Below are 6756 nucleotides of genomic sequence, written 5' to 3' on the forward strand. Positions count from 1 at the left end.
AAGAGGTGTAGATATTTTTCATAGAATGTCAATACTCATTGGTCAATATGTTTTTTTAACAACTGTTTTATTTCAACTAAAGTGTTTCTCATATCAGTGGAAAAGGGTCCTCTTAATCAATAGGTAAAGTACACGTATTAAACTTTGTGATCTAATTGTCTTGGAAGCTGCACAGTGTCCAAAGCTTCAGACATTCATTCAGCATCTCTCTAAGTAGCAGAGCTAATGTGCTATTTTGTCGGCTATTGAGTGAATAGCTGAGATTGTACACTCCTTTGTCGGCAGACTGATATGTATCCTTTTACAAGAAAGGCATCTTGTATCTGGGTGAACAAAGAGGTGCCAAAGTGAACTCTTGTAATATTCTAGAATAGTACTCCTTTGGTTGCTCTGCTTGCATTTAGGTGCAATAACTCGTTTTGGAAGGAGCCAGATGGGGCTTAGGAGTATATGTGTTTGCATACAGAATCATGTACTGATGACATCACACATAGAGAGGGATGAAGGGAGGTGCCAAAGGAGGCTGTATAGTGAAATCTGCTAATTAGCATATGGAATCCCAGAGCCCAATGGGTACTTATCTGCAGAACCAACAGAAGATAAAATAGTCCACCTGATGTCTGGCTTTTGACCTGAGTGATAGAAAACATAGAAAGTATGCTTGCATATCTCTCTGATCAGTGCATATGTTCCAACTTTGTCTCCCTGAAAGAGACAAAAGTGTCACGATTGTGGGACTGCTCATATTGCCAATTGGACGTTATCTTTGAATAGTGGCAGTATTGTAACCAATGCGGTGTATCCGAGGTGTGATTGTTGCTTATTCAAAACTTTACGCAATACCCAGTCTTGTCAACTAGAACAACAGTTGTTGTTGGTAATTTAGGATAATCTTTACGGAGGCTAGATCAATTGTGTCAAAAAATGATTGATTATACATCAATGTATTTATTCAGTAAGAAAAAAGGTGTAGATATTTTTCATAGAATATCAATACTCTTTGCTCGATATGTTTTTCATTAACTGTTTCATTTCAACCAACGTGTTTTTTATATGCGTAAAAGAGGGTCCGCTTAATCATTAGGTAAGGTACACATATTAAACTTTGGGTGCTAATTGATTTAGAAGCTGCGCAGTGTCCGAAGATTCAGACATTTATTCAGCATCTCTCTAGGTTTTAGATCAAATGTACTATTGTGAGAAAGTGGCTCTGTATATACTGTTCCAAAATAGGTACAGGGTGTACAGAGTCCACAATCCCCAGAGGTTTGGCAGAGGCTAAAGTTAGAAATAACCTTAGTCTCTAAAGTGGTAGCTTGGTTGAGCAGTAAGGCAGTATCAGAGGACAGTGTAAAGCATTTGTTGTACACACTCAGTCAGCAAAATGATTTCACACACTCAATAACTGAACTCTAGGCCAATGGTTTGTATAAAAAATATATGTCTGTTTTGTTTTAGAACCAACAATAGGAATTAAAATATACTTTCTCAGAATGAGATGCTTTATTTAAATACTTTTGCAATATGCAATTGGCTTTTGTAGAAAGTTATAAGTTGTTGCAATAGGCAACACAGTTTTAAACACAATAATGCATTGAGTTCAATGGAAATTTCAAGTTATTTGCAATACATTACTTTCAGGATTACTTTAGAGATTCCAGGACTGGATCCTAGATTCAGTCCTGGGACAGTACTTAGAAACAAGTGATAAAAGTCGACTTAGTTACTACTAGGATTTTTAAGTAATATTTTGCTATTTTAAAAGTTGACACTTAGAAGAAATTTCATAGAAAACAGTCAATGATTCCCTATGGAAGAAAATTCAAGCTGCAGGTATAGTATGTTCTCGTTACTTTTGTAATCCAGTACTGGGTGCCTAGACTCAGTACTGGGACCTTTATCCAAAACAGGTAAGTAATTACGTTTTCAGAAGTTATACGATTTTTAAAGAATATTTAAAGTTTGCAGAAATTGACACTTTGAAGAAATTTCACAGAAAAACAGTCAATGATTCGCCATGGAAGAAAATTGGGTTACTGGTAAGTACAGTTGTAAGTATTTTTCAGAGTCAGTGCTGGGCACCAAGATCAAGCACTGGGAGCTCACCTAATAGCAGGTGAGTATTTTCGTTTTCGTTACTCGGCTGATTTTTGGTGAATATTTTAAGTTTTGAAAACTCCACACTTTGAAGAAATTTTCAGAAGAAACCAGTCAATGTTACCCTATGGAGAAAATTGAGTTATCGGTTTAAAGGTAAGTACTCGACTGGCAGAGTTAAGGTTCTGGGCATAGACTCAGGGGTCTCCCAGGGTCAGGTAGGTAGAGTTTTTTCACCCTCAGCGGCACAGGGGCAGCCGGGTGCAGAGAGAGTTAGGCCCAATGTTATCCTATGAGAGGTAGGGGGGCCTTGGTTGGTGGCTGCTGACTAGCAGGCTACGCGGCTGTGGGATCTGGGCTCCTGGTCACTTGCTCAGGGCAAATGGGGAAGTAGATAGGTGTAGAGGTTACACTGCCAGGGCCACTCGGGCGGCTGGGTGCAGGGTGCTTTTGAGCTCTTGGGCGCTCAATTGATTTCAATGGGAGAGCTCCGGTTTACAAAAAGATTGCAAGCTCGGGGACGAAAATTCTTTAGGTGCCACCACCACTTCGAGAGGTAAGTTGGGTAGTTGGAGGATAGGTAGGTACCCAGGATTTGGGCACAGGGAGCCGCAGGGCGCCGGGTGCAGGGGTGCCTTTTGGTGTCGGGAAATCTTACCCTCTGTTGATCGCGTTGGGGGGGTACCTGGTTCTGAGGCTGCAGGTGTCGTCAGGAGCGTCTAGGGAAGTCCTTGGGTGCCGGACTCGGGTTCACAGTCGTCGTGGGGTCGTCCTCGTGGTCTTTGGTCACTCCGGCACAGGCCAGGCTTGGCGGGTGCAGAGTGTGTAGGGTTCGCGGTTCCGGGCTGATGCCAGGGATTAGAAGTAGATTTTGAGTAGAGCCTCTACTCATGGGAGTCCCAGGGGCTTAGAGCCAAAAGGTAGCCAGGTCCTCCGGGGTTTGTGAGGTTGCTGGCCACAATAGATGCCGGGTTGGAGCAGGAGCAGGTTCGAGTGTCGCCAGGCCTGTAGGGCTGGGGCCAAAGCAGTTGGGGTCTTCCTCTTCTTAGCAGCTGCAGGGCAGGTCTTCTTTCTTCTTCCTCTTCTTTGTATTTCGGAATCTGGAATCTGGGGAAGGAAGGTTCAGGGTGCCCCTAAATACTAAATTTAGGGGCGTTACAAGTAGGCGAAGGGCAGGGACCAATGGGTCCCTGTCCTGGGGTGAGTACACCCCCTATTCAGCCACTCTCCTCTGGGAGGGGGGCAGCAGCCTAGTCCTGATTGGGTAGGGCCTCCCATCTTCAAGATGGCGAGCGCCCGGAGATGTGCTTCACCTCGCCATCCCCACCTGAGGGGTGGGGTTGGCATGCTGGCCCATCCCCTGTCCTTATTTGGGGTTTCCGGCCAAGCTTCCCGCCAGAGTGGGGGTTGCAAGTGGGCTGGGGAAGCTCACTGAGGCGGCATGCCTTTGAAGCTTCCCCCTGCCCATCCTGGGGGAGGAGATCTAGCATCTCGCCCAGGATGTGCATTGTTGCAGACCCAGGAGAGCAGGGGCTCTCCTACCCAGGGGTCCAGCAACATGTCTGCTGTGTGGCAGCCTAGGCAGCCTCAGAACAGACGTGGATTGTAGGTTAGGTTTCAGGGGGCCTCTCTAAGATGCCCTCTGTGGTGCTTGGTACATTAAATACCATACTGGCATCAGTGTGGGTTTAATGTGCTGAGCAGTTTGATACCAAACTTCTCAGTCTTCTGTGCTGCCATTATAGTGCTGTGGAGTTCGTGTTTGACAAGCTCCCAGCACCATGTACTCTTAAATGGAAGCACTGCACTTACAGGGCCCAGGAATGGACCTGGGTACTGTAGGGGCACCGGGCTCCTGCCTCTGTGCCCACACCACTGGCATAGGGCACCCAGCTAGAGGGGTGGCTGATGTATGCCAGGGCAGTGAAGGTTGTGGGCATGGCACACAGGGATGTGTGCCATGTCGATTCTCTGTTTTGTCTTGTACCCAGACACTCAGCCTGCCAGGGCAGTGTGTGTGTGTTAGGGTACAGGGCCTCTAAGGGTGGCACAATGAGTGCTGCAGCCCTTAGAGGCCTTCCCTGCTCACAAGGCCCTGGGTACCTAGGGTACCACTTACCAGGGGCTGACATGTGGCCAGGGTTTGCCAATTTTGTTTTGAGATTTTTGTTTTGGGAAGGAACATAGGCCCTGGGCTCCTGATTGGCAGGAGTCCAGGGCACACTCAGTCAAAGTACATTCAGCAATTCAGCAAAAAGTGGGGGCATACCATTCAAGAAAGATGGCACTTTCACACAACTATTTTGTTGGCTATTGAGTGAATAGCTGAGATTGTACACTCCTTTGTCCGCAGACTGATATGTATCCATTTACAAGAAAGGCATCTCGTATCCGGGTGAACAAGAGGCGCCAAAGTTAACTCTTGTAATATTCTAGAATAGTACACCTTTGGTTGCTTTCTTGCATTTAGGTACAAGAACTAGTTTTGGGAGGAGCCTGCTTGGGCTTAGGAGGATATGTGGTTGCATTCATGTGAGACCGGCCTCACGGCGTATGCCCTCCCGATCATCCAGCCAACCTGCAACCACCCCCAAGACACGGCATCTCCGACTCCGGCCGCACCAGCCACACAGACCCGAGGGCCGGCCAGAGTCCCCGACAGACTCGACACCCTACCACGCATGTCCGACCTAGGGAGCGGGAACCCCCGAGCCAGACCAAGAGACGCCAGCCCAGTCACACCTCGGATCGCCTTCCCCCGGGAGGACTCGATCGGCCACCAGGCCCCTGGGGAGCAGGCGCCTCGCCTGCCGAGCGTCTGTGGACCCTCCCAGACCCACCTGAAAAGACCAAAGAAACGAGCGGCAGGAAATCCCGCCGAACCCCCTCAGTCACCAAAGACCCCTCTCTGCGAGGACTCCGGACTTCAAAGGGCAGGGGGAGTATAATAGGGGGTGCCGGAGGAACAAGGGGAGAGAAGACCTGGAACCATCGAAGCCTGCTGACGCTGTCGCGGCTCCCGAATACCGAACCACCTGGGCCTGCTGAGTGACTCGCGGCCCCCAGCCATTGAACCATCTGAGCCCTGCTGACGAGATCGCGGCTCCCGAACTCCGAACCACCTGGGCCTGCTGAGTGACTCGCGGCCCCCAGCCATTGAACCATCTGAGCCCTGCTGACGAGATCGCGGCTCCCGAACTCCGAACCACCTGGGCCTGCTGAGTGACTCGCGGCCCCCAGCCATTGAACCATCTGAGCCCTGCTGACGAGATCGCGGCTCCCGAACTCCGACTACCTGTGCCTGCTGAGTGACTCGCGGCGCTCCCCTCGAGGACGAATTGGCAAGAGATCGCCCAGAGAAGCAACACCCTCCAGCTCGAGGATTGTGAGCTATCCGCAGGGTACTTTGCAGAGACACTACCTTCAAAGACTGTCCCGCTACCCCCAGTCCCCTACCACCGATTTGTAGTATCTTGTGCCGCTGATGTACTACTTACTCCTTGGATCATAAAGATCCCTTGAAACCTTCGATAAAAGAACCTATCGTCCTACAAAGAATACGTGTGGTGTCCCTCTGTTCGTAGTGTGAGCTCAGGGGGTGCGCGCCTGGTTCGGCCTGCTTGGGAGAGGTGGGTCACAGGGGTGGGCAAGACGTGTACTGAACCCCCCTCCGGCGAACGCCTTTCCAACATTTGGTGGCAGACGACGGGATCCGAGCCGACACCGAAAGAGAGCGTGCAGGGAACGACTGACGCACTACCAAACAGAGATGGAAGGAGAAACCTCCCTGGGTGCCGCAGGTACCGAAATGAGCTCACCGTTCCGAGAGGATCAATTGGACTATTATACGCATAGAGAATTAAAACAATTTTGCAAAGACCTTGGAATCTCTACCACCGGATTAAGCACAAAGGAAGACATCCAGAAAGTATTGAAGTCCTGGGTCGAGACAGGGGCGGCCCCGACCCAAACGGAAGGAGACTCCGCCCATGAACCACAAAGCATCCCGGTGAGAAACATCGGGCCAGAGGGCAACCTGTCCCCCGAGGAACTAGCAGACCGAGAGAGAAGCCGCAACCACGAACTTGAACTGGCCAAGCTGAAAATCGAGGGAGAAATAAAACTGGCCGAGAAAAAGTTAGCCGTCGAGCAGTTACGGCTACAAGGGGAACTCGAGGAAAAGAGACGCCAAAGAGAGCACGACGAAAAGAAACTCCAGCTGGAACATGAACGCAGCCTGAAAGAGATCGAGTTGAGGGCTAAAAGCGAAAAGTCACAACCTTCCGGGAATCTACCATCCGCTCCCACCGTGGAAGCCAAAGTCCACATCCCCAAGGATGTGGTAAAGGAGTATTACAAAAACGACGATATCCAGCAGTGGTTTAAGGCCATGACCTCTCACCGAGTCCCGCAGAAGGATTGGGGGGCTGGCCTATGGGGCCGGTTCTTAAGCGAGGGAAGAGATACCCTGCTGGATCTGCCCTCCACGGTCATGAACTCCTACAGCCACATAAAAGAAGCCCTCGTGGGCCGGTATGGACTCACCCCCGAGATGTACCGGCAACGGTTCCGAGATTGCAAAAAGATACCGGGCACCACATGGGTAGAATACGTGAACTTTTACAGCCGGGCCTTGGACGGGTGGATCAAGGGCAGCAA

The 6756-nt window shown here is 49.6% G+C and overlaps 1 non-coding gene across 1 annotated transcript; it reads left to right on the forward strand.

Annotated features, from left to right (window-relative positions):
- Nucleotides 1-762: 762 nt before the first annotated feature.
- LOC146783642 (U4 spliceosomal RNA) lies at nucleotides 763-903 on the forward strand. Its single transcript, XR_014971210.1, has one exon. It is a non-coding gene; the product is annotated as a U4 spliceosomal RNA (small nuclear RNA).
- Nucleotides 904-6756: the final 5853 nt, after the last annotated feature.

This window comes from Triturus cristatus, chromosome 11 (genome assembly GCF_964204655.1).
Source record: "Triturus cristatus chromosome 11, aTriCri1.1, whole genome shotgun sequence".
Classification (NCBI taxonomy): Eukaryota; Metazoa; Chordata; class Amphibia; order Caudata; family Salamandridae; genus Triturus; species Triturus cristatus.